Raw genomic sequence first — 27,764 nt, forward strand, 5'->3', positions numbered from 1 at the left:
CTGCATTTCTCCAGAGTCCCGTTGTCTCTCAAAGGTTTTTAGTGTACAGGGATCTCCCTCGGGGCCAGCGCACAATCGTTAGGACAGAACCTCTGTTCTCTCTCTCGCTGAAATCAGTAGCAAAAAGACCGCTTGTCTCAGTTACTGCAGGTCAGTCTGGGAGACACAAGTGTGATGTGGTGAGGGCTCTGTAGCTGAGAAGAGTTTGCCTGAATACACAGGTGCCTAATTCCCCTTTGGTTCCTCGGGACCGAGGCAAATGTCTGTGACAGTCTGAGCCTTGGGAGCCGTTCTGCATCCCTTGAAGCATGTAACCAGCTGGTGGGTAAGTAATCCTGGTGAATAAGTGGGACTAGGGGAGGATCAGAACAGTGGAGGCTCTGTTGATTTTGTGTAAAAAGGTGTCTTGGTGATTGAGTCAATTCAGTAAAAAGCTATTATTCTTAGTTGTGTTTTGGGATCACTATAATGAAATCTTTTCTGTGAGTGCAAGAGAGTGACTTTTCTTCAAATTTTGTGTTACTCTCACAGAGGCACTAGAAACTAGGAAAAGAACCTGCTATTTAAGAGGGGTATTTCAAAGCTGATGATGTCTCCTAGCAGAATGCCCATGTTTGGGGTTATTTTATGCCTGAGTGTATCAGCTGACAAAAGTTTCCCCAAAGTAAGATATAAAAAACTCAGGTTAAGCACAAGGTCAGGAGGAGGCATGAGACACACTGAGCCTGCGTCAGAAAATTCCCGTGCTTGTTTCTTCCCTTGGGTCTGACCCCATTGCCCCTGCCAGGCAGAAGCCCTCCTGCTCAGAACAGGTTGTTCTCCTGACCAGCATGACAGACAGCTGGGCATGGAGACTCTAGAAAAAATAGGTGAGACAAATTATGGGTAGCATAATCCCAGTGTGTCTTATAAAGATGCTCTTGGAAAGAGATTTCCCACTCTCAGGTGAAATTCAGCAGTGAGTCTCTAGCTGGAGTGTTATGGCTTTTGAAAAATCTCCACATAGCCACGTGCACGCACACAGCTGGATACACAAAGCACTGGTGCAAAGGAACTTTGTGCAGTTTTTGTGATCCACAGTTTTCAGTTCTGATAAGAAAGTGCGAATGAGAATGTGTGAAACAGGAGTGGTGTTTGTTCCCTGGGTTTTCTATGTTAGAGCTAAGAGAAATAGAAAAAGCCAACAGAAGCTTGGAAACTGTAAACCTAGGGACTTTCGTTTGGCCACGTAAATCCTTCTCTAAGCATCTCCTAAAAAGCAAAGCAGTGAAGTCCCAGAGTCATCAATAATACCCTATATTATAGAACTTCTGGAATGTGACATTTGTATTAAGGAGCCTTCAGATTTTTTTTTTCAAGTGACTGAAGTGACATAGTGGCACCCTTGCTATTGACTTTACAGAGGACTCATGTTGCCAAATTGCAGGGATGCTTTCAGAGATCTTACCTGCAGTTCCCAGTCCTTAGCACTCACTCCTGGATGTTTGAAATACAGGTCTGTCAGTTGGTCTAGCTGTTTCTTTCTGAAGGCAGAGCGCATCCTCGTGAAGCAAAGTAGGCACCTCCAGGGACTTGTTTCCATAACAACCTCCCAGACTGGTGACTGTGACTACAAGCAAAAGCACTCGTTGAATATTTTCAGGTTTCAGATATTGGCACCTTATCTTTACAGCTGTTTTCTTTGCTTACTGAAGATGATTTCATCACCTTGTGTCATGTACAACTGTCCTGTCCAACCTGAGACAGACAGTTACCAGCATTTGAAAGCAGAGAATGCAAACCAGGAGGTGGGAAGGGATTTTATTTGTATATCCTTGCACACAAAGAGGTGGGGAGTGTGCAAAGCACAATCGGAACACTCACAATCAGGGAGCTGAAGGGCTGCTGACCTGTGAATGTGGAATTATCTGGGAGCCCGGTAACAAAGAGTGCAAGCTAAAGCATCACATTAAAAACCAGAAACTCTCTCATTAGGAAATAGTTTTGCTGTGGAAGAGACAATTGCTCCTTCCTGAACTCTTGGCTGTTCTGTGACAATCAGTTCCTCAGATAATTTTCCCACAAGAAGTTTTGCACCAAAGCAGGACAGGGCAGAAATCATCTTGTTGGATGTGGGGAAGGAAGGAAAGGAATTTCACTGAGGACACCTTTTTTCATCCACAACTCATCAACCACATAAAAAGATGGTAAGCGTGAAAGTCATGAAGAGCTGTTTTGCAATATTTCAAAGTCAACGTCACTGGTGGATGCCTGCACTTACCTCCAAGATGAAATTGCTGTTCTGCTCCTGTTTGGAAAATGTTGCAATGTGGGATTTCTGAGCAATTTTCTGTTTTGGCCCTGTTCCTTTTGATCCAACTTTCATGGATAAACATTCACTGCTACAGCAGCTGTGGGGGAGAAGGTGACTGGACTTGGTGTTCTTTCCTAAGCCCCAGCATACAGAGATCCCTATGGAGGTAAAGAAGAATGAATATAAAGGAAATTCAGGGCACCAAGAGACAGGGTAAGGACTGAAGTGTCTCCCATACTGTGATGGAAAGAACAGCATCAACCCTAAAAGCAAAGGAACAAACGGCTCCAGTGTCTGCTGCTATAGCAGAAGTAGGTAAGGTTTCTTTCTTTTTTTTTAATGTGTGAAATTAACAACTAAGAGTTTCTTGCATTTAATAAGGAGGGATTTCCTAATTAAGATTTGCAGCCTAAAGGGAGAATCTGGTTCTAGTTGAAGAAAGAAAGATAATTATAAACTACAAAAATGTAGTATGAGCCAGATCCTCACCATCTGCTGATTCAAGCTGGCAAAACTCTATTTAGTACAACTACCTTGGTTTATATTGGGCTCCAACTTCAATCTTCTGTGTCAAGTCATAACATATGTACTATTTGCTAAAATGCTTATTTTTGTTTGTTCTTTTCTTGAGGTCCTGTTTACATCAGGGAAAGATCTGCGGATTACAGCAGGAGTTAACCACAGCTTTCCCAAAAGCTCTCATCTGACTTGAGTCCAAGTAAGTCTACCAACTTCAGCAAAGTTAAGCTTCCCCTTTAAGTTTATCTTGACAAAAATAAGACCAGCAGCGTTTTATTTGTTTTTTCAATGGTGGAAATGTGCAGGCAAATACATAGAGAAGTTTAAACGAGCTTCTGCCCTGAGCTGCAGCCCTGTAAGCACAAGATAGCTCTATTTACATTGCTGTAACCAAAAGCACAGTCTGAGCTCTTCATCTTTGCCCTTTGGAGCTCGCAGTCTAGACAAATCCTATTCTGCAGACATTTGTAGCCATACTATCAGCAGGCTCACAGTCGAATCCCTGACTTGCAGTCATCTGCTTTACACAGAAAGTTAGGGAGGGGAGCAGGTGCTTGCAGGATGAAAAGGCTTAATCCTCTGATAAAATGAACCAGTGAATGCTGAGTGTCCTTAGCTGCCACCAAACGCGGTTGGTGATGAATGTGCCTGCCAATTACAAGAAGGAGCAATTCTTGTGCAGGGCGAGATCCTAAGTAGGGCAGGACCCTAGTCAGGAAGATAAACCCAGAAAAATGTGTTTTTTTGGGGAAAGCAGACAGGGACTGCAGTAGCATTGATTTCCAGTGTAGCTTATGCTGTTAGTCCATGCGAATTCTGTGTGCCTTGCCTAACTGGCTGCATTCTCACTTGCCCCAGGGGCATCTGTCTGGGGCGTGTTGGCTGGCACAAGAGTTTAAGTATCATTGCATGGATTTACACTTTGGGAAACAGGTAACTGGTGTGGGTTTTACGTTGCTAAAGCATAAACATTCATTGTTAAACGCTCAGGGCAGGAAGTATCCACGTTCTCTGTAGTGCAAATTAAGAGGGGCTGAAGCAATAGGGTGAACTTCCCTGTGTGCAACTTTTTCTTAGTGAAAGAAAGGAAAGGATTTACTGGAGGGAATGTGCTCATCAGCTTCCATGGGCACCCTAAAATACTGAAGCTTTGTTGCTTATTGGTTAGAGAGAAGACTCATGGGAAACCTTTGTCTTCATACAAAATATTGAAAGTTCAGTAAGTCCTTCTTTGGCTTCACTTTCACTAAACGAATAAAAAGATACTCAGTAGTGTAAAGTTTTGGAAGACCCTTAGTCAAAAAGTGCTATAAATCACAAATTTATCAATTTATTTACCACACTTACCAATTAAATTACCAAATCTAATTGGTATTGTAGCCATTGTGTTTTTAAAGAAAACAAGGGTTTGATTCTGCTCTCTACCTGAGGTTATATAAATATGTCCTTAAGGATGTGAATGGTGTGACTCCTGATTTAAGTGACTGTGAGAGAAGAATCAGGCCCAAAGAAGAGGGCTGTAAGTGCAGACATCTAGGATATATCTCTTTAGCTGTTGTAGATATATTGGTCTGTTCACCTAAAAGGTTGTATACAATTTTACACCAACAGAAGAGTTAGCTTTTAGAGTACAAAATGGTTTATTCTTTTACACTCTCTGGAGAGAAATTAAATGGTATTTTACAAGAAAACTGGAACATTACTGTCTCCTCTTGCTGCTTGTTGATGCATCTGTTGTTTTCAATTAGCTTGATGGCATCCATTTTCAGGAAGCAGATGCTGCCCTCTTTTACACTGGTGCAATTCTGGAATAACTCCACTGACGTCAGTGAAGTGACTCCAAATTTATCCCCGGTGAAAGCAGAATTGGACCACAGTCTCTTTATTTGCTTATCTGCTGTGGTGCCCTTGGGAAGGCGCACCATTACCATACCATAAGGGGAAGGCAAGCACCTGTCTGCTGTGCCATGCTCAGCTCCTTTGTGTCCTTGACATCACACTCAGTTCCTGGCTGGAGAAGTCAGGCTCGTGTGGGGTGTGAATGGTCACTAGATTCCCCATGTTGAATGGAGCAGTTGCTGGTCCTAAATTCTTGACCACTTCCCCATTCCAATTTCTATCAGCTTTCTCTTGGATATGTTTTCCAAGGAGACAAGAGTTTTTTAAGCTAAAGACATGTAATTGCAAGTTGCTGGTCCTAAATTCTTGACCACTTCCCCATTCCAATTTCTATCAGCTTTCTCTTGGATATGTTTTCCAAGGAGACAAGAGTTTTTTAAGCTAAAGACATGTAATTGCAAGTCCTAAGTAATTATAACAGAAGGGTAGCAGAGGTAGGCATGGTGACAAACTCTACCCCTTCTAGTTTTTCGCTGTTACGGCTATGTGAAACTTGTTGCAGTCCCGGCAGGTTGGCTATACATATGCTGGCTTCAGAGTCTCCATTTTCAAGGACCTTTCAGGGACAAATTGGGCTACTTCTTTCCTACTCTAACTGCTGGTCTCAGCCATGCCTTCCCTGGAACTGGACAAAAAGCTTCATATAAAAGCTGTCAGCATGCTGTGTAGAAAAATACCACTTGAGATGGGGCAGATGAGGGTGAATAGCAGAAACAGAGTCAGTAAGGAACAGAGTAAATAAGCAGTGTGAGACAGGAGGGAGGTTCTTAAAAGAGTTCCTCAAGGATTGGTCCTGGGATTGTTTAAAACATTGGCAGTAGAGCTGTGACTATGAAATTCAGCAATTAAGCAGCCTAAGTGTCATCATCAAGTCTGTGGGTGAGAACACAGAACTAGATGGCTGAATAATTGAGTTGAAGAAATGGAAAGATACTAAAGAGCACAGAAACTAAAGCTGTGGTAGGGATTTTGGTGACAAGTTTATCAGTTGGGGAAGATGGACAAAAAGACTGGGGCTGCCAAGATCAGCCGGAGTGCCAGTGTCACCTACTGAGCCACCAGAGTAATGCAGCCATAAAAACTGCAGGTGCAAGTCTTTGCAAATCTCAGAAGCTCGTTCAGCACCACCTGGGAAATGTTGATTCTGTAAGGCCTCATCTGGAATGCTATGTGCATTTTTGGTGACCTAAATTTGGTCAGGAAGGATGCACAGAAGAACAGCAAGAATGATCAGGTGAATGGAAGGTGCTTTGCGTGAGGAAGCTGGAAGAGCCTGACTTTTCTAGGTCAGCAAAAGATTGACAAGACCTATAGTTAGAAAAATACTGGGGGCAGAGTAGCCGAAAGAGGTAAGAGCTATTTGAGGTAAAAGGCAGTGTCGGTGTTTGAACAATAGAGCATTAATTGCTATGAATAAATTTACCCTGGTAAGAAAAAGGTGATTTCTAATATAACAGAGAAGGAGAAATGAAAGCTCATTCCAGGTTGAATAGCAGAAATGAAGGCAAAAAACCCAGATATTTTTTTTTTCAGGTGGACTTTGTAAAATTTGTGAAAGGGATAATATGCAAGTAGTTACACGCAATGGGAATAGCCTGAATTCAGTGACTTTGTCTACTGGAATCCTCTCCTACATCTGGAATGTCTTTGAGATACTGAATAGATGAAAAATCGTAAGATCTTCCCTGATTTCTTGTGTCCTCCAGTTAATTTGCCACACTGCATCCATTTAACTATAAAACACTAAACTGGTGATTTTATCGTTTATTACTTGGAGGATCTGTGAGTCTTGGGAAATGTTTTTTCTGTATGGGACTGGAAGAAGAGAAGGGAGTCCTAGGAGTGGGGTAGGATGGGGCAGGGGATACCAGGTCACTCCAAGAGCTAGTCTGGAGACAGAGGGAAAGTTCATGCCCTTTAAAAAAACACCAGTCTCTGTTCACTGCTCTTCCCCTCAGTCTGGAACCTCTGCTGACCTTGTCTGGTCCTTTCTTCATATCCAGAGCTCTCCAGCTCTATGCTGACCTTCCTCCTCCCTGGGGTCTCTGGCAATTCCTCACTACCATGAGCTCCCTGGAATCATTGGAACGGTGCATTGCACCTAATTTTGAGAAAAGCCTTGAGACAGCTCTGCTGCAGCTCAGCTAGGGTGTCTGATTTGGATGCAGAAATCAACAGCAATGCATGATTTTCAACAGCTTATTTTGAATGGAAGGTCAGAACAGTTAATATAACAGTGGCCACTCTGGCCTGAAGAAGTGAGCAGAAATATTTCCTGTTCCAGGCAGTGTTCTAGCAGAGACAGAATAAAGCTTCAGGTTTCCTCTCTTAACTCTTTCAGTTCATTTCATCCTGTAGAAAAGTCACAAAATAGCCGCTTAAGCTCAGCAGATAGACTAGACATTGATCAAGGCAGGAACTTCACCCATCCAGCCAGCTGTGTGTCACAAAAGCACCAAGAAGAATCCATTCTTATACTTTGTCCTTGAGCCTTCTAGCTTGTTGCTGCTCTTTGTTCACTTATGTGAGGAAACCATCATCTTGTGATTTGTGTCTTTGTTTTGGCTAGCTAGTTCTGCTCTTTAACTTTGAAATAACTCTGCTTTTTTCTCCTTTAAGTTGAAAAAAAAAAAAAGCAAAGCAAAGGAAATTTTATGAATAGCCATGCACGTGATGAAAACATGTGAATATGGGCACCACCTGAGCTTTATCAATGACATTAGCAAGATGGTTCACACAAATACGGTTGTCCGTAAGTTGTCTTAGGGCTTGTCCCAAGTGCTCGACATAATTTCTTGAATTATGTCAGTAAGACAAATTAGAAAGGAATTATAACAAATACAGAGTAAGCCAGTGATTTTCATATGAAATATGAATACACTGCCACATCTGTTTCTGAGCTGAGCTCACTTTGAAGTTGATGGAAGAAACCACCCTAAGTGTATGTGCATGTGCTTCTTCATTTACTGCTGTTGTGTACAGAGCATTGGGCTTGAAGAAAATAACATATTAATGATGAAGATCTTCCTGCAGCATTCACCACACAAACAGAGCAAAAGCTGGGCAAAGGCCTTACATGGTTAAAATCGCATATACCTTTTTGGAGCATGAAGAACTTGCCAATAGTAAGAGAACATTACTAAATTTTGATTTTGTAGTAGGAACAGAATAAGGCACAGTTAGCTGTGGACAGTAGTGGGAAAACAAGAGTCTAAATGAGCAGAACCCATGACTCATTCTTTAGTGCTACAGAAAAAATCTTCATATTCTTGGCCCTGGCAACCATGTCTTTTAGCAAGGAGGTGTTGACTTTGACAGGGATTACATTTAAAGAGCACAGAAACAAACCCTACAAGTAAATGGTGTTGATTCATGGGGATGTTTAAGAAGCATGGGAGATGCATTTATTGTGAATCTTCAAGCCAGTGTGATTTATTTATGCCTAAACAGTATTTACACATACTCTTTTTTTTTTTTTTTTTTTTTGTTTTTTTGGCTTGGCATCACAAACAGCTCAAGAACACTTTATCCACTGTGTGAAACACCAACATGCTCTTAACTTGTGACCAAGTTCTGACCCTATTTGCCCTTTTCTATGCTTCAGTTTTAAACCTTCTTTAGTCAAGACCTGCATTCTCATAATGGGTTTATATTATTAAGGGTAGGGCTGTCATCAAACAGTAAGGAGCTCTGTGCACAAGCTCCCTTGTCAGTGATGAAGAAATAGACCTGCTTTGTGTTTGAATCCCACTTCATCATCTGTACATGAAGTAGAAAGGTACAGAGTAGATATTTACCTGTTGGTCCTGTTTGGTGTCAGATGACCAAACTTAGAATGTCTACTTTATCACTGTATTTTTTTCTCTAGATAAGTACCACAAATATATTTTATATTTCTTGAGCTCTGAATTATGCTCCTATTTTAATATATCAGAAATAGTACTGCCAGGTACATTCCTTTTTAGTACTATAGATTATGGGCTTTCATGCTTACAAAATAATACCCACAGAGCAATTGATCTTTGTAGTCTGTCCTTGGAGATGGCACAGTGGGGTATTCACTGTTGCTTATCCATTAGTCTCTGATTTGATGACCTATTACAGTTTTCTACAGTGGATTACAAGCATTTCTGTAGGACATATTTCCATCAAAAGATGCTTCTTCCTCAAAATCAGCAAGATTTGTGAGAGGAATTTCATTTCAGCTCATTTTGGTATTCTTTAGAAAATGCATATTTGGAGAATTTTGTAATGTGTGTGATTGTTTTCTTAATGTTCTGAATATTTTTGCTCTTTAATATTTTTTTTAACAAAAATTAACAACATTTGCATCTATGCCTTATTTACTTTTATCTGTAATGAAAGATATAACACGGATTTTGTTGGGGTTTCTTTGGGTTTTATTTTGGTTTGGTTTGGTTTTTAAGGGAGGGGATTGTCCTTGGTTTAGGTGAGTTTATTTTTAAAAAACTTCTTTTCCAAGCAGTGTAGTGGTAGCCATTGGTTGTTCCTATTACTAGCAGTGTGGCGCCAGTGTCAGCTCCAATACTTCCTTGAATTCAGTTAGGTGATATTCATAGAACCATAGAATCATGTGGGTTGGAAAAGACCTTTAAGATCATCAAGTCCAACCATTAAGCCAGGACTGCCAAGTCCATCACTCCACCACGTCACTAAGCACCACATCTACACAATTGTAAAACACCTCCAGGGATGGTGATTCTACCACCTCCCTGGGCAGCCTGTTCCAATGTTTGACCACCCTTCAGTGAAGACATTTTTCCTAATACCCAATCTAAACCTCCCCTGGCACAGCTTGAGGCCTTTTCCTCTCATCCTGTTGCTTGTTACCTGGGAGAAGAGACCAACCCCCACCTGCCTGCAACCCCCTTTCAGGGAGCTGTAGAGAGCAATAAGGTCTCCCCTGAGGCTCCTCCTCTCCAGGATAAAAAACCCCAGTTCCCTCAGCCGCTTCTCATAAGACTTGTGCTCCAGACCCTTCACCAGCTCTGTTGCCCTTCTCTGGACACGCTCCAGCACCTCAATGTCCCTCTTGCAGTGAGGGGCCCAAAACTGAACCCAGGATTCAAGGTGTGGCCTCACCAGTACAAGGGGACAATCACTTCCCTTGTTCTGCTGGCCACACTGTTTCTGACACAAGCCAGGATGCTGTTGGCCTTTCTGGCCACCTGGGCACACCACTGGGCACACATATTCATACGTCTGTCAGCCAGCACCCCCAGCTCCCTTTCCCCCAGGCAGCTTTCCAGCCACCCTTCCCCAAGCCTGTAACGTTGCGTGGGTTGTTGTGACCCAGGTGAAGGACCCAGCACTTGGACTTGTTGAACCTCCTACAATTAGCCTTGGTCCATCAATCCAGCCTGTCCAGATCCCTCTGCATCCCCCAGATGCTTCAAAAGAGGTGAAATGACAAACCAAATGGAATGGGGACTACAGCATGTATTAGCAGTGACAGAAGGGATGTTGCAGTGCTTTGGCTATTGCTGAGGCAAGCCAGCTGTTCTTTTCTGCAACTGGAAAACCTGCACAGGTAAAAAATGAGTCCAGACTGCGTTTACAATGCAGCCTGACTTGCTAGAGCATGTCATTAGGAGTTCTGAGCCCCTCCCCCTCCGTTTCCACTCAGTGGGTAATCTTTTAAGATGTTTTTACTCATAGATTATGTAATAGGAAAAGACAAAACGAAAAAAAAAACCAACACCAAAACCCACAACCAAACCCCAAATGATTATTTTCTAGTTGTATTGGCAAGAATAGAAGTAGAAGGTGCTATCTGCAGTGTGCTGTAGCTCACCTTACTTTTTTTTGTTGGCTCTTTAAAAAAAAAGCGCAGATTTGTAAACTGCCATTAACACTTAGCTTAGTGGATTTCAGAGAAGATGAGTAGTGAGCTCTTTGCATAGTAACCATTAATCAACATTTCCATAGAAAATGTCTGAATACATATTGATCAAGCCAGCTGCAGCTGTGATATAGCTGTGTTGGGTTTTAGAGTTTGGTGCAGCTTTCCTCTCCATCCTGCATCACCCAATCATGTAACCTACATAGCAGAAAAAACACCTGCTGGTACTTCTGGCCCTGGCATTTCTGCTTATTAGTAAGTTGCATCAAAAGGTTGTGTAAGGTTTTTCATTAGTTAAGAGACTACTTAATAGGAAAGTCTTGTAATTAAATGTTGGACTTGGAATCAAGGGGACAGTCCCCAGTACTGTCACATGGCCTTTGGATTTCCCACATCTCAGTTCCTTGGCAATAAACTGAGACGTTATTATGCCATTTAGTCGCTCCTTTTCCCTAAATGATTTAGACAGGGAAATCTTGGTGTGTATGCCTCATCTCTTACCTCTATAATGTCAAGGCACAGTTGGAGAACCCTAGTTTCTGAGGACACTGTGTTGCATTACTGTCATAACAATAGTAACTAACATATGGATGGTAAGGATCAAACAAACACAGAAGAACATTTGGCCCTGTGCATGGGACTTACGGAATATCCAAATGCTAACAAGTCCTGCCGTTACCTAGCTCTGTGTTGGCTTTGGGCCAGTGCTTTGACCATACTAATCTGATTTCTGTTTTTCAGGCTCAGACACAAAATACTCAGTGCAACGCTCTTAATCGTGACTCTCTGTTCCCTTGCAGGCTGCCTTACAATTAAAGGTGTGCAAAATATTCCTATCTGACAAAGTCCAGAGCTGACTTACTGCAAGGTAAATTGAAAGCCTCTTGAATGTGCCACGGAGATAAGAGGCTGACATAACTTTTCGCAACTAGTCCAACAGAAGTAAAATTATGCAGGTTTTTCTTTTTTCACCCCTTGAATTGCTATCAGGGACCAAGGTATTAAAGCAGAAGAAGAGGGTATGCTGGAGATGGGAGAACTTTGTCATCTCTCTCACAGATTTGTATTAGCCCTCCAAGCACAAAGGTGATGCTAGGATGCTAGGAGCTCACTGGTATTGAGCAGTCAAATCTGCACTTGGAATCTGGCAAGATCATCTTTTTACAGATTTTCACTAGCATGGTTAAGAATTAATCCTAAATGCTCTGCTAGTTTTTGTTCCTTTATGGTCTTTCAGAGGAATATGAGGATACATAGAATAGCAATTATGGCTTTTCATTGTTTATATTTAGTCATATATCGGTGATTCAGAAGCAAGCATATGTGAAAAGGCCCAGATGAATCCTTTTGCAAATTCCTTCCTGTCTTATAGCGTATTTAGGTGCCTGAGTCACATTTTTGGAGAGGCCCATTGTCATGTCTTTGTGCTTACCATGATACATGAGGAGTTTTCTTGATGGCCAAAATATTTTAACACCCCTACTGATGCAGAGAGTTGCTGTTAGACAAGTGAAGCCAAATTCTCAGCTGGTATTCATACATCAGCACATTTTTCTTTTGATGCCAACTGGGCAGGGTGGTACAGGGTATTTTAGAAGCCTTCAGGTTTTTTTTTCAGCTGGTCAATTTTCCATATGGTTAGGAAATGAGTCCTGTTTGCTTGAAAATTTAGTGTCTTGAAGTACAACTCAAATTTCCATTTGAATGGTTTTGAGTTTTCACTGTCAGATCTGCCATAGTGCCATACCAGTCTGTGGACAGACTGATGCTCACACGCACATTCTCGTCCTGGTATGCGTGTGGCATTTCTTTTTTCCCGTGCCTCAATTTGCCCAACTGTAGAAGGGAAGTAAAACCTATCTCTCCTCAGCATGCAATTGGGTGTTTATCAGTGATAAAGATCTATAGGTACCAACGTATTCATTGGTAAACTCATTTTTCTCCAGGTGACGCAAATGACCCTTTTTCCTACAGGGAATCACAAACAGGTGGCATGAGGCAGGGCTGGGATTGGACTTAGGTTTGCAGCTGGGGCAGTCATTCACTGTGGGACCTTCAGATAGCTTCTCTGTAAGTCATTTTTGATTTCATATGGTTGTAATTTCCAGAAAGGGCATCAATATTTTCACAGCTGGAAATGGGATAAATGGGATACTGACCCTTTTTACTTGCTTCTCTGACATTGCCTCTGTTAGTGTTTCCCTGTGCTCCTACACTTTCCATGCTTTCCATTAATAATCATAAACCTGATTACTAGGTCTTCAGGTGACTATAGTGGGAGTATAAATACTTAACTAATCAGCCAGGCACTACGATAAGTCTCACTTCCAGAAGTTTGGTAGAAGATAGCACTTTAAAAAATGCCTGTTAAAGCCTAGAAACACCATAGCTATTGGGATTTTCTTCTAGTGATCTCAGTGAAACAGGGTTGGGCCAATTTGCAAGTCCTGCCTCTTGCTTTAAGCTGAAGTAGTAGTTGACAGTGAAAGAGCAACAGGAGCAAAGGATCCTTTGAGCCCAAACCACCTACTTCTTAGGGACTGGTGAGCTGTAAATGAACTTGCTGCTTGTACTTACATTGGTGTTTTTCATCACACTCCTTCTCTCCAGCTGTTTGTTGCTCTGGTGATCCCTTGAGTGCATGACCTGTGCCATGCCACCTCCATTCTCACCTCCACAGGTGGACTCCACCAAAGCAATGCCTTTCCTCATGGTGCTTCCTTTAAATCCATGATGTCATCAACTTGTGGCAATTTTCCTATCAATTAATGCAGTTGCTTTCAATTTATTAATGTTTTACCATGCCAGCCTGATGTGTCTCAGCTGCAAAGGCAAAATGAAATATTGCTGCATATGTGGGGCCAGAGTTAAGCCTTGGGGAGGAACAGAGAGAGAGAAAGGAGAGCTGAGACAGAGGGTGCCTGGAGACCCGTGGGAGGAGGGGAGAGGTAAGGAGTGGAGATGACTATTACTGCTGCCACAACCATGGCAGCAGTTTCCTGGTCCCCACGCCCCTTTCCACACCTCGTCGGCAAGTGCAATCCTGACTTCCCAGGGCTTGGGTGTAAGCAGAGCAGAGGGCAGGACCATGGCTGGTTTGCTGTCCCCAGCAGCCTGTTGACCTTAGCAACTGTTGTCTTTGCCTCGGCTGTAAACCCAGCTCTAATATTTTTTGCGATTTTATGCGCTGGTTCCCTGGGTGTATCCATACTGCAAAAGAGCATTTAAAACAGCAATGAAGATATAACAGATAAGGCTTTAACAAGAGCTAGCAACTGAAGCTAAAGCTGATAAAGGAAGGTTAGACTCAAGCTGAGTAAAGTTACTTCATTTTCTCAGATGCTTTAAGCTGGAATACTTGACCTTGGTGATCCTTTTCAAAAATTTTAATAAGGACGAGCATATGTTGTTGGATTTTAATTGAAAGTCATTGACTCTGCAGTTCTCCCAGAATATTTTCTTGAAGGGATGCTTTGTAAGTCTAGGGAAAACTCTAAGCCCTGTGTCATAGGATCCTCAAACACTGATGAGAAGGCTTTGAAATCTGATGCACAATTCAAATTTTAATGTCTGTGTTGTGGCTCCGTCTTTGACCCATAAATGGGAGAGGATCACAAAACTGTATGGGTGCTGTATCAGTTGAGTATATATGTCAAGTGTGTCCATGCATGTGCATGTAAAGGCTTGAGCCCCCTCTAGCCCATGCTGGATAGCTGTAGGTTACACAAGCTCCAAGCTTTTGCAGTGATATTAAGTAGAATGCAAATGATGTGGCGATTAGCAAGATTGTTAACTGAATTTGGTTTGGTACAGTATTTTGAACAAAGAAAGCATATTGTAAGCAATAGCTGTTATTAATTAGTTTCAGCCTTACCCAATACAATTTCTCAGCAGCAAAAAAGAAGCAGTTGTTCTGGAGGTTGCTGTGGCTAACCCTTTTCTGGGGTTAAGCTTACTGTTGTTTATTCAAGCAAAATGCCTACAGAAAGCAGATGGTGATCTTTCCAAGCAAAGACACAGAGGATCAGCTGGTGTGCTGGCATGGGAGAATCTGTAGAATTATGCTGAAGACTGGAAAGACTGAAAATTCAAAAGAAAAACCCGTGATGTGAAAAAGTCTGCCTTATACTGACTGTTGCTGCCAGGAAATGCCACCAAAAGCTGGTGACGAGTTTGTGGGGTGGCACAGTGCCATCCTGAGGGCCATGGAGGGATCTGACAAGGCAACACTTGGCTGTGGGACCTGCACTGCGACAGGGCTGGCAGCTTGTGGCAGAGGTGAGTTTGGCCATGAAGGCTCTATTTGCGTAAGGAGAGTTGCCTGCTTCGGCATTTAAAATATTTACGCAGTTTGCTACTGGTGAGCTACCTTGATAGCCAGTGCTGGGGTGTGCCATGAACCCTCCATAATGTTCACGAAGCTCTGCACCCTGGCTGTGCAGAAGCAGGACTCGTGGGGCACAAACCTCCCCTGATAACAGAGATACAGCGTTTTTTTTGGTTGGTTTTTTTTTTTTCTTTTTTTTTTTTTTTTTTTAGCTGAGCGTAGACTAGCTCTTTCAAGGCGTGAGAGAGAGGGCAGCTTCTTTTTGTGCGGCGAGCAGGACCCACACTGCTAGGAAAGTCCCCTGGCCCCCAGGTTATCAGAGGAGGCTGGTGAATTCAGGGGTGCAGCAGGATGCTCTTCTTGCTGCTGAAGCTTCGTGGGACATAGAATTAATGATGCAGAAGAGGAAATATAGCTTCAGAGCACTCCTTAAAGCAGGGAATGAGACCTCCTGCTCTTCACTCTTTCCTTCTTTCTTGGGTGAGATTTTTCTACCAGCAGCCTGGCAGATCTGCCTTGTTTTGTCATTCTGCCAGTGGATCTTGAAATCGTTAACGCTTTGCAAAGATCATGTAAACAGGCAGCTCTAGGAGCACTGGATGGTCAACTTGCTAATGCCTGGGGCTTTGGTGCTCTGGAGGCAGCTGCCATAGAGGCAAGCACAGAAACAAGGTGTCTGGTATCCTGGGTGAGTGCCCTTAACCCCTGAGCTGCGTTGTAAGGGCAAGCAACTACCCGCTCTGGCTCTTCCCCTTCTGATGTGATGGGAGAGAAGGTGGTCAGCCCTCCAGGTGCAGAGCATGGCCTGTCAGCATGCTCAGAGCTGGACCTCTGGCTTTAAGCAACACATGTAGTGAGGTGTGGGCTGGTGGTATCTGTTGGGAAGACCTGAAGCATTAGACAGCCTGAGTGGCACTGTCATTTGCCATGGACATGTGGAGAAATTCAGTGTTTTCTATGTTCTTGTGTCTCTGGAGTTTGGTGACAGCTGAGGACAAGCACTTAGCCTTGCTATATTGAATTTAAGCATGTCGAAGGGAATGGATGTGTGATTTGGCCACATGACCCATTTTCTGAAGCAAGTCAATAAATTTTTTGCACAGCATCATAAAGGACATTAAATCCAACAATGTCCTTTTAACTGTTAATGTCAGAGTTAAGGAACATTTGCTCTAAAGTTGAGATTCCTCAAAGGAGTTCCATATGGCTCCTAGGGAAAGAAGTGCAAAGTGCATATGGCCAGCACTGTGTGGGGTTAAACTGGGGATTTAATTTGAGGAGGGATGATGGAGTATTGGGTGGGAATTTCCCTGAATATTTTCATTCACTCAGTCAAGCTAAAACTACCAGTTTCACATGAGGCAGTGCTGCACCTTTCCAGTGGAACTTTAACATCAGCTGATTTTGTATGCCACTGCATCAGTTTCCCTGTGTTGGAGCAGGACAGTGGAAGGAGTTCATGGGTTTATGATCTCCTTAGAAACAGAGTTGCTCACTTCCCAGTTCTGTTGTTCTTTTTTGCTTCTTTGTTTTAAGATGGGTACTATAAACACTTTGGGTCTGGTCTGTTTAATCGCCTCTCCCTTATCCTTGCACAGTGTAACAGCCTGGCTGCCACGTGTGTCTCTCATAACGGAAGTGAGCATCATTTGCTTCAGCAGAGTTACATCACTTGAAGTAACTTCTCCTACGATTTTGCTGTCCCTAGTGTTTTCAGCTGAGATACTCAAAGCCTTAAGTTATTCTCAGTTAACTTGCCAGTAGTTGTTCCTATGTGTAGATCTCCCTCTTACTTACACATATAGTTTGAATGGAATTGTGTCTCTCACCAGTGAGAAGGATTCAAGGATCTTGCATGGTGGCGGGAGGCAGCAGGTTTTTTTAAAATATGAAGGAGGGTCTGGAGCACCAGTCTTATGAGGAGCAGGTGAGGGAACTGGGGTTGTTTAGTCTGGAGAAAAGGAGGTGAGGGGGGACCGTATCGCTCTCTACAGCTACTTGAAAGGAGGTTGCAGGCAGGTGGGGGTAGGTCTCTTCTCCCAGATAACAAGAGGAAAAGGGCCTCAAGCTGTGCCAGGGGAGGTTTAGACTGCATATTAGGAAAATAACTCCTTCACTGAAAGTGTGGTCAAACATTGGAACAGGCTGCCCAGGGAGGTGGTGGAATCACCCTGAAGGTGTTTAAAAAAATGCATAGATGTGGTGCTTAGTGACATGGTGTAGTGATGGACTTGGCAGTCCTGGGATAATGGTTGGACTTGCTGATCTTAAAAGCCTTTTCCAACCTAAATGATTCTGTAGATCTATGATAATTGCATATTTTCAAATCATAAATGTAGGAGGTATCTGAAATGGGGTTGAAAAATTGCACAGGTGAGTTTCAATCCCATTCCAGAACATAGTCCATTTTTTCATGTTGCCATTTTCAGAAAGCCTCACTGCAAAGTTAGGAACTATTTTCTATGAATTTGGACATCAATATCAGACTTAAAATGAAGGGCAATAAGAGATAGAGAAGCTGGTCACCAAAATTAATCCTTTTACACATATATGAGTCCCACCTTTTAAAACATGGCAGCAATGTAATAGGTTTTGTTTCTGGATACCTGTAAAAGGCCTGCAATCTGCTTTCTGAAATTCAGTCCCTTCAGAGTGTCAAGCTGAGCATCCAGCATAACTGGCCACTTTGGAAATTCTTGGTTTAGTTTTGTAATTTATATTAAAACAGTATTTAAAAGTAACGAGTAAGTCATAGGCTGGCAAGGAGTACTTTAGTATTTCATTTATCTTATGCTTCAACAGTTGCCTTACTTCATGTCTGTTCCTTTTAGAAACCTTACTTTTACGTGTATAGAATTAAAGGCATAGAAAAATCCTCTTTGGTCCATCTGCCTTTCTTCTGGCCCAGTCAAAATCTTTCCTCTTACTTTTTCTGTGTGTGTGATAGTAATCATTACCTTAACGGTCCTTTCAAGCACGATTGTAAACTTGGATCTGGCCCCTGGTTTCATGTCAGTCCTTCACTGCTGTATTGTACTAGCTAATCCCTTGCTTATTTGGCAGATTTAAAATGTCAGTTTTGCTGTCCTGTGGCCATACTGTTTGGGTTTTGCAGTGTTGAATGACTATGTATTCATCAGTTATACTTTCTGAGCTGTTTTCAGACATCTACTTGATGCTGTGGTGTTTGATCCCTGCAGTTGCTTTGTTTATAAAATATTTGATGAAAGTTGATCCAGAAAAATTTAGATTTGGGCTTTTGGATTTGCAAATACTTCAAGAAAATCTTTCATGCTAAGCTCAAAAACCTGTTTATGTTATGTTATTTTTTTTTTACTGGGACCATTTCTGTTGCTATTGATTTTAAGTTTTGCATAAATCTTACTTTGGACAGGCAGATGATATTACATACCTTAACCATGCAATACTTCCAGTGCAGGAGGAGTCTTGTTTACCACTAAGGAGCTTCACTAAATGAATTTACAAACCATAAAAGAGCAGAGATTTTCTCCCTGTAGATCAGGAAACAAACTCTAAGAAAGTATATTTTACATTTTCTAAGCATTTGTTGGATTATTGATGTACACAATGGATAAAAGGAGATCCAGGATATCAGTTCTTTACTAGATAGACTCCTGTCCTCTACTGGAAAATCTCTGCTGACTTTGGGGAAGATCCACATCAGATACATCAGTATAAAACTAAGAGTAGAATCAGACCAACAAACCCCACTGTGATTGTTCACTCTGTGGGAAAATCCAGTGGTTGGTCATAGGTTCAATTAATGCAGCTGTTGCAGACATCTGTCTCTGCCGGTGAATTGTTTGATGGGGTCTCTGACTTCTCATACTCGAAGCAATCACTAGTATCCAGTTATTTTTGCTCTGAGTTTTTGGAAAACTATGATCTAGCCTTTATATCTCTGCCCGCTTGTTCACTCTCTGTAATCCCTGGGTTGAAAACTTCTCTCTCCAACATGTAAATCTGCAGGAGAAAGCTTACATGAAATACAATTCAGTGAGGGAATTTTGATTTGAAGATCAGCACAGATTTAGCGTGCAAATCAGAGATTTCTCACAATTTTCATGAACTCAAAGCAAGCAGGCTGTACGTTTTGTTGGTAGAGCTGGCTTTTCCTTAGAAAACTTTTTGAAGAGTGAATGCATTTTACAAATTCTTACTTGTAATATTTTACACATCTCTATATATCTGTAGTCAATGCTTAAATACATAGCTTCTCTATGAGTGTGAATGTGTTTATATATATATTTTAAAAATATAAATATATTTTAATATACATGAGATATATAAAATAGGCAGACACATGCTTAACTTCTTTAAGCTCATGACTAGCCCTGTCAACTACTGTTAAGTCTGGGCCTCAGAAGTTCTAAGATGATTAGTGTCCCATGCTAACCATATGGCTGTGGAGGTTTGACCATGACTGGATGCCAGGTGCCTATCAAACTGCTCTATCACTCTCCTCCTCAGCTGGACAGGGATTAAAAATACAACAAAAGGGTCATGGGTTGAGAGAAGTACAGGGAGAGCACTCAGCAATTACAATCATGGGCAAAACAGACTCAACTCAGAAAAAATGGTTTAATTTATTACCAATCAAGTCAGAGTAGGATAATGAGAAATAAAGACTAAATCTTAAAACACCTTCCCTCCACCCCTCCCTTCTTCCCAGGCTTAACTTCACTCCCAATTTCTCTACCTCCTCCTCCGAGTGGTGCAGGGGGATGGGGAATGGGGGTTGTGGTCAGTTCATCACACGCTGTCTCTGCCGCTCCTTCCTCCTCAAACTCTTTCCCCTGCCCCAGCGTGGGTCCCCATGGGGGTCACAAGTCCTGCCAGCAAACCTGCCCCAGCCTGGGCTCCTCTGCCCATGGGTCCTGCCAGGACCCTGCTCCAGCATGGGCTGCCCACGGGGTCACAGCCTCCTTCGGGTATCCCCCTGCTGCAGCGTGGGGTCCTCCAGGGGCTGCAGGTGGATACCTGCTCCACCACGGACCTCCATGGGCAGAGGGGCACAGCCGGCCTCACCGTGGGCTTCACCAGGGGCTGCTGGGGAATCTCTGCTCCGGCACCTGGAGCCCCTCCTGCCCCCCCTGCACTGACCGGGGTGCCTGCAGGGCTGTTGCTCTCACATACCCTCACGCCTCTCTCCCAGCTGCTGTTGTGCAGTTGGGTTTTCCCCAACTTCTTAAATACTTTCTCCCAGAGATGCTGCCGCCATCGCTCGGCCTCGGCCAGCGGCGGGCCCGGCCTGGAGCTGGCGCGCATTGGCTGTCGGACATGGGGGCAGCCGCCAGCAGCTTCTCACAGAAGCCACCCCTGCAGCCCCCCCGCTACCAAAACTTGGCCACACAAACCCCATACAGTATTAAAGGAACATGTAAGCCATCCTGTGTAAAGAAAAATGGAATAGGTAACTTATAGGGGCATGTTAGGCCAGCAGAATTGAGGCTTTGCACTGTTGACCTACAGAGGGAAAAGAAATGTAAGTATTGCTTGAGTTACGAGGACCTTTGTGCCTTTTCAGGTTGTAACAGTCTTTGACCAATTTAGGAAGGCCCAAGTGCTACATTTATTGCAGTCACTTTTATGTTCTTTTTCTCTCTCTTTTGTTGTGGAGGACTGCAGGTATTTTTAGTAACTTACGAATAGCCCTTTAAGTTTCATGTGTCACCAGCACAGATGCAGCTAGAATGGACTGCATCAGAGCATGGCAATGGAGAAGTCTCTAAATGAAGAGAATTCCTCACAGACCGAATACATTTTCTGTTTGTTGCCTAAATAAATCTTTTCAGATCTGATTAAAAAAAAAATATATTTTTTTAGGATTCCTTCTCTTGTTCTAATACACTTTCCTGACCCTGGTGTAGAAGGAGAGGCTTATAAACTGAATTGTCAATGTAGATCTGTCTCAAAAGGACTTAAAATTAGACATCAAGAAAATGGCTACAGGAATTAACAAAGTCCCAGTTACAGTAAAGGTCAGACCTTGGGTCTCCATCCTTGGAGCAGCACAGCCCTGCAATGCAGACTAAGAAACTCTGCAAGGAGAGGTGTGTATAATTCCCAGCATCTGTAAGGAAAAATCCCCCATAAATCAAATCCCACCAGGCATCAAGATAAGCAAACATATGTAGCACTCTCCATTGTACCCAGCTGCAGTTATATTGACAAGATATCTCAAATAATGTCCCTTCAAACAGTCTCATTAAGAAATGAATGTTTAGGTTGACGTGTCTTAACTCTGATCCATGCAAAATAACACATTAGCCTTGGGTATTTTCTTAACATGTAACACTTTTTTTTTTTTTTTCCTTTTCTTCTTTCTAGGTTGGATTCTGGATGTTGCAAGGCTGTCATGTCAGGATGCTGCAGAAAAGGTTGTTGCATCTTCTTGCTGTAGAGTTGGTGAAGTTTCCCTGTGTGCAGAGAATACATTTATGGACAGGAAACTGGTTTCCTTGCTTTGCGGTTTTCTTGTTGCTGTTGTTTTTGAAGGGGTTAACGCTCTTAGTTCCAGAAAACTGAAATGAGATGTGAACTGGGGTTGGAAGGAGGAAGCAGGGGGAATCCCATACAAGATTCGAATGTGTCTTATTTCTGGGAAAACTAAATAAAGCAGGATTCAATTGCCAGTGGCTAAATAGCAGCAGTTTATGAGCTGTTCATCAATAGCCTCAGACAAGCACTGAGTCCTGTGAGAAGCTGGAAATTGACACAGGGCACCTCCAAAAGGCTCCATTGTCAAAACTTACTTTAAACTTTTTTTCAAGTGAAGAATACAGTCCTGGCAAATGTGTAAGGTCAGCCCTTAGAAGAGCAAATAGCTTTCTCTAATGAATCAAAAAAGTGGCCAAAGTCTGTCCATTTGTCTGCCTGTCTTTTGGCCTTGGATTACTGTGCTATTTAAAACTGTGTTTTCGTAACTCAGATAAATAGTAGGTGTTTCACATAGCTCTGCAAGTAGTAATCATCCTGTTTGTGCATAATATCTGATATCTAAGGGATGGGCCAAAACTAGAGGTATTTCTCATTTACCTATGAAGTGTCTTGCTTTAGCATACGTACAGTCAATTCTTGTTGTGAACATGTGAGTCCATTGCCTGCTCTATAGGAGGCAGGGACTTAGTTTCAGTGGCTGTAGAGTTTCACTGAAATAGCGCTGTTTGTAGTCTTTCATGTGATTTAGAAGGCACAATAGCCAGACAGTTCTGAAAATGTAATATAATTGTATGCAGCGTTCCCAGAAAAAGCCCAGAAGTCTTCTCCCATTGCAGCATTGTGATAAAAACCTCTGTTGCTTTTCAAGCTCCACAAGTCCATGCTGTGCTCTGCTGAAGCTGATAAAAAACCCAATAAGCACTGAAAAGTGAAGGGCAGAGAGGGATGCTCTGGCCTGGAATCCCCTCTCTTTGCAGCAGCAAAGGCAGTCATGCAGCTGAATGTCCATAACCAAAGGTGGATCCACCCCGTGTGTGTTGCCAACTCTCTGCAGAGATGAGTGGGTAGAAAGAATTGATTCTGGAAGAGGAGAAACTGAAAGGAAGAGCAGTGTAAAGGATGCCCTGAGCATGATGACTAGGATTTTCAGAAGGTACTCTGATGGGTACTGGGCATCCAGCCTTCCTAAGACTTTTTATCAGTAACACCCTCTACGTTTCATGAGTGACTTTTAGCCAGTCTGGCATTCTTCACAGTCAGTGTGTGAGGGAAAAGAGGTAGAAGGCAGCTCACTCTTAATTTGACAGCTATCGGCACCTGTAACAGGCTAGGACTGTGATACCTCCTCGTGGCTGCTGGCTGAGGGTCTGATCCTCTGCTGAGCTGTGACTTTCTGATGACCTGTAACTCGAACAGACTTATAGGACTGGGCACAGAGGAAGCCTGAGGTGCCAGATCCAAAGATGCTTTTGGAGCAGATCTGCTCAGTAGTCCTGAGCATGGATGTGAACCCACAGTTCTTAGGAAGCAACATTCATTCCACATCCATATTGTGTGGGTGCAAACAATACAGAGATCTACTCTATGTCTTAGTACAGGCCAGCTTGCCATGTGGGACTTCTCTGAGTCACTGTGTATCCTGATCTGCGTAGCAAAGCCGTGTGGCTGACCATGGGTAGCCAGAGCTGCCATGGACCCTTCTTGCAAGGGCTGTTGTCTTCAGAGTCAACTAAGTGCAGGCTGCCTTTAGAGAGGTGTGAATATGCTGCAGAAGTCTACGGGTACCCTTCAGATACATGGCATGCAGGTCAGACTTTAGACCATACTGTGTGCCAGCACAAACAGCAGAGATGTTAGTTACAGAATCACTTTGATTTTGCTGTGAAACCTTGTTCTGGTGTGTTATTTCAAGGAAGGCAGTTAGGACTTGCAGGCCAGATCATGTGGTGAGATAGTAATTCCTACTCCCTTATTGGAGATAGGCTGATTTATACAAGTCTGGTCCAACATTTCTGAGAAATTGTGGATGGCAGGTATTTTTTTGTTTGTTTGTTGCACTGAAAACTTGAAGCCTTTCAAATAAAGTATGTGAGGTAAATAGAATTTTTAGACGGAGCGTGTCCTTCAGTCTGTTTGCTGGATTCAGACTTCGAGAATACAAGTTCTTTGTACAGAGTCCCTCGCGCAATGCGAGAAGAGGTTTTTGGGCTTGAAAGTTGACCAAGGAAGTGGGACTCAGTTGAGCTTTGAACAGCAATCATTGTTCTCATTGGTGATGCCATTATATGTGCTTGACTGAAATCCAACATTGCACAGGTCATAACCTGATAAAACCATGTAACTGATATTTGTGATTGTTCCTATCAGTGTGATTGACTGTTAAATAGGCTAGACATACGAATAAAATCAATATTTTTTAAAGTGTGGTGTGTTTTTTATGGCAAAAAGACTGGTTGCACTCTTGGACTTCATTATATTCATATGAAATATTTGATGTGGAATTAATACAGCTGTGCAGCTTTCTTAGGACAGCTCACAGCTGCTTGCAGAAGTGTACCTTTTCCTCCTCAGACGCGATTACTGCAGCGCTGCACTGAAGACCTGCCACAGGGAGATGTGAAGGTAACTTGGTATGTCCTCCTCCTAGTCCTGCAGGGATGGTCCCTCTGTTCTGTGACAAGCTAACATCATCTGAAGTGATTTCATGGCTAGAGATCTGTATGGTGCTGGTGAGGGGGGGTGGCTGTCTCGTCACACCTGCTGCTGCTGCCTCTGTCCCTCCCCTTCTTGCCTCATGGCCCTACAGATACCAAAGGATGGATGTGTTTTAAAGGGCTTTCTCCATTTCTGTACAGTGCTCCGTTCCAGCCCCTGTGGGAGGAAAGATGTTTTTGAAGGTACCTCTGAGGTGCTTTTGCATCTCCCGTATTCTGGGTCTTGTTGGAAACCTAGGCAAAGTGCAGCTGACCCAGGCAGCTCTCTATGTGTTCCCACCTTCCAGGAGAGCTAGCTTGCTCCATCAAGCTCATGGCATCTGGGAATGCTCAATGGTGACCTCTGATCTCACATCTTTTGCTTGCTCCTTGTCTTGGCAGCCACAAAGGTAAGTCCATGTGTGTGGAATTTATCCATGGGGGAGGCATTCTGTCTGCCTTACAATCGCACTGAAAGAGGACAATGAGACAACAGTCAAGGAAAATGCAAGACCTGGTTTCCCTCACTAGATGCAGTGGTCTGTGTCTGGCTGAATGAAGCAAGGGCAATCATTTCATCTTCTTCTAGCTTGATGCTGTGACAGGGCTGTTGCCAGTGAGTATGTGTGCTCGTCTGCTCCCTGTCAGTCATCCAAAGACCTGAATGTCTGTAATCACAGCCTTACACACCATTATATAAGGTCCTTGGCTGTCTTTGTAGTTCCTTAAGCCCTGAACTCTCTCACTTTCAAATTTGAGTTCACACACATCTTTTGTTTGTCTTACAAAAAAGGAGTCAAAAATCATCTGGAGGAAAGGCAAAAGTTACTCTAGTTACTCTACAAAGAACTCTACATTAAAGTGATGGCAGAAATGGCATTGAGGAACCAACAATTGTCTTGGTTCCCATCATTACAGACACTATCACCACAAGCCCTGCATTAGCAGTGGTCAAAACCTGCAGCAACACGTAGATATTAGATTGCTCACAAGTGCCAAAACATTTTACAGGTGGATGCATTAAGTTCAGAGATGTTATAGGCTATAGTAACAGATAAATCATCTTCTGGTCAGCCAAAAATAAATAAATAAATTGATCAGGTTCAGTTTACAATTCAGATCCAGTCATGTCTAACAATGCAAACCCCCTTATCCCCCCATCACCACCACCTCTCCCCCTTTTCATTAAGTAAAACTCAAAATGTTCCTAGAAAAAAAAATAAAAGTTTTTCCTATGAAAATGCCCCTTTTATCCAGCAGGTAGCAAAGATCTGAAGTACCACCAAGGGAGGAGTGGTCATCTTGTTTTCTCAGGCTGCATGTAGGTGATCACTCATGAGAACTGAAAATGGATGATGGAAATAAAAGCATTTCTAGTTAGGCTGTAAGCTTAGCCTCGATCTTCGCTCTTGTAAATACTTACTGAATAAAAATGTCACCCTGCAGAAACACATAATTTTGGACAGAACCGTACTGCACTGGTGTGTGGTGATGCTGTTTTATCATTTCCTACACGCTTCACATTTGCGCCTATGAGACCCTTAGCCATTTTGTATCTGAGTGCCAGCACCATCCCTAATTCTATATCCTTATCTATTTGGACAAATTGTCTTGTTTTAACAGGACAGCATGACATACAGCCTGGCTCATGGACACAATCTGATCTTTGCTACTGTGATGAGGGAAGCAGCCAGAAATTGAGGCTAGTGGTCCAGTTGCACAAAAAGAAGGGAAGGACATGTCTTCATTTTCAGTGATGCTGAGGGAAAAACAGTATTACATGGCTTCCTTCTGAAACCTGGGATTCAGAGAGTCCTGGCAAAAGATGCAGCTACTCCAGGACTGGGTCTGTGAGCACCAGAAATCTGTCTTCCTACATTTCCTCAAACATGATGGTAAGTTCTGTGACACCCTCTTAAGTCTGACTTACTGCAGTGTAAATACTGTATGATGGATAAGCCAAAGAATTTTTTTTCAAAGTCTATGGTAAGTTTTGGAGTTGTTTTTGGAGGAAGGACTGAGCTTGCATAACTTGCACAACTTGCATAAGTTGTGCAAGGCAAACTGATCAGTTGAGCTATACCTGCCGTAAAGGCCCATAAAGCCTATGGAGTATGCGATCACAGCTGCATTCGTGGGCAATATAGGTGTAAAAGAAACAGCAGAAAGAAGGAGCAGTAACAAAGAGTATAAATTTATTAGAGTACAGCATTTATATTTGTTGTTGTAATTGGCCTATTATAGTGTTTTTCCTAAAAGCGAATTTGCAATGCCAGTAGAGAATACCATTTGGAGAGTCACTGAGTTAGAAGAAATGAAATCAAAGACAGGCATATCTCCTATTAAATAACCGTGGCAGAAATTGTGTTGCAGAATACAGAATGAATGCTGACAAATCACCGTCACCAGAACTGAGTGGTATTCACTCATGACTTTTAAAAGAAATAGTGGAACTACTTATGGCACTGTATAATTCAACTTAAACTTCCACAGGTGTCTGAAGTCTGGAGAGTGGCAAGCATGGTACCATTCTTCAAAACAGTTTCCACAATGGTTTCTAAGCAACTGTGGTCTGCTTAATTTGACATTTGTACTAGGCAAATTAATAGACAATATAACAAAGAATTGAATCAATGAATGCCTGATAAATGCAAAAAATTTCCTTGGAAAAAGTCAGCACAGTTTCTGTTAAAAAAAGGTTTGGCCTTAGAAAACTAGTGTCTTTGAAGGGGTAAACAAGCACAATGATAATGATGAGTCTGTTTGGTTAGGCTGGGTTTCCAGAAGGCTTTAGAGGGTACTGTACACCCATGGAATAAAAGGCAAGATCCTGGCATGGTTAAAAATGGGAAACAGTGGGCAAAGTATCTGGCAGCTGATGGGGCAGCTGTAGGATGGGGTCTATCCTGAGACCTGTGCTGTTTCACACTTTGATCTGGCAGGGGGGGTGAGCACTGAGGTGATCAACTTTGCTGATGATACAAAGCTTTTCAGAGCAGTAAGGAAAAGGACTGACTGTTGCAGAAGGACCTTACAAGTCTGAGTGACAGCACAATGAGAAGGCAGATAAAGTTCTGTGTAGGTAAATGTGAAGTGATGGGTATGGAGAAAAATAATCCTAGCTCAACAGTGACAGCTAGTGAGTTGGTCCTTGTCAATCAGGAATGAGACTATGTGGTTATGATAGATATCTCCATGAAAAATCCTCTCAGCACTTAATAGCAGTCTAAATAGCAAATCAAATATAGTGCTCTGCTAGGAACTTGAGTACCATCCGCAGTCTTGGTACCCCATCTTCAGACTATAACCGGAAAATGTTTGGAGATGGCAATGGGAATCATCAGTGTATGCAACAGCCGTTTGAGGACTGACTGAGTGGGCTGGCACTCTCCCACCTGGGAAAGGGACTATGGGTGGTGGGGAAAGTATGACAGCGGTCTAGTTATGAATAGCATGGGGAGCTTGAGTAGGGATTAAGAGTTACCTGTTTCTTCTGTTGAAACTAGACTTGGAGTAATCAAATGAGGCTGTTGTATCTAGGTTCAAAACATAAAAAAAGAGGTGGTACTTCACACAAAGAGAAGCAGAACTAGGGAGCTCATTGACAAAGGATGGTGAAGAGGCAAGATATTTACACGGAAATAAGGGGAGACCCGATAAGCACTAGTAAAACAGATTGATTGCAGATTACCAAATAAACAAAACACA

The 27,764-nt window shown here is 42.7% G+C and overlaps 1 long non-coding RNA gene across 1 annotated transcript; it reads left to right on the forward strand.

Moving 5' to 3' along the window:
- On the forward strand, positions 1-23,784 carry LOC129736257 (uncharacterized). Its single transcript, XR_008732589.1, has 3 exons — positions 1-2,608; positions 2,925-3,011; positions 21,253-23,784. It is a non-coding gene; the product is annotated as an uncharacterized LOC129736257 (long non-coding RNA).
- The last annotated feature ends 3,980 nt before the right edge of the window (positions 23,785-27,764 follow it).

This window comes from Falco cherrug, chromosome 5 (genome assembly GCF_023634085.1).
Source record: "Falco cherrug isolate bFalChe1 chromosome 5, bFalChe1.pri, whole genome shotgun sequence".
NCBI classification, from domain to species: domain Eukaryota; kingdom Metazoa; phylum Chordata; class Aves; order Falconiformes; family Falconidae; genus Falco; species Falco cherrug.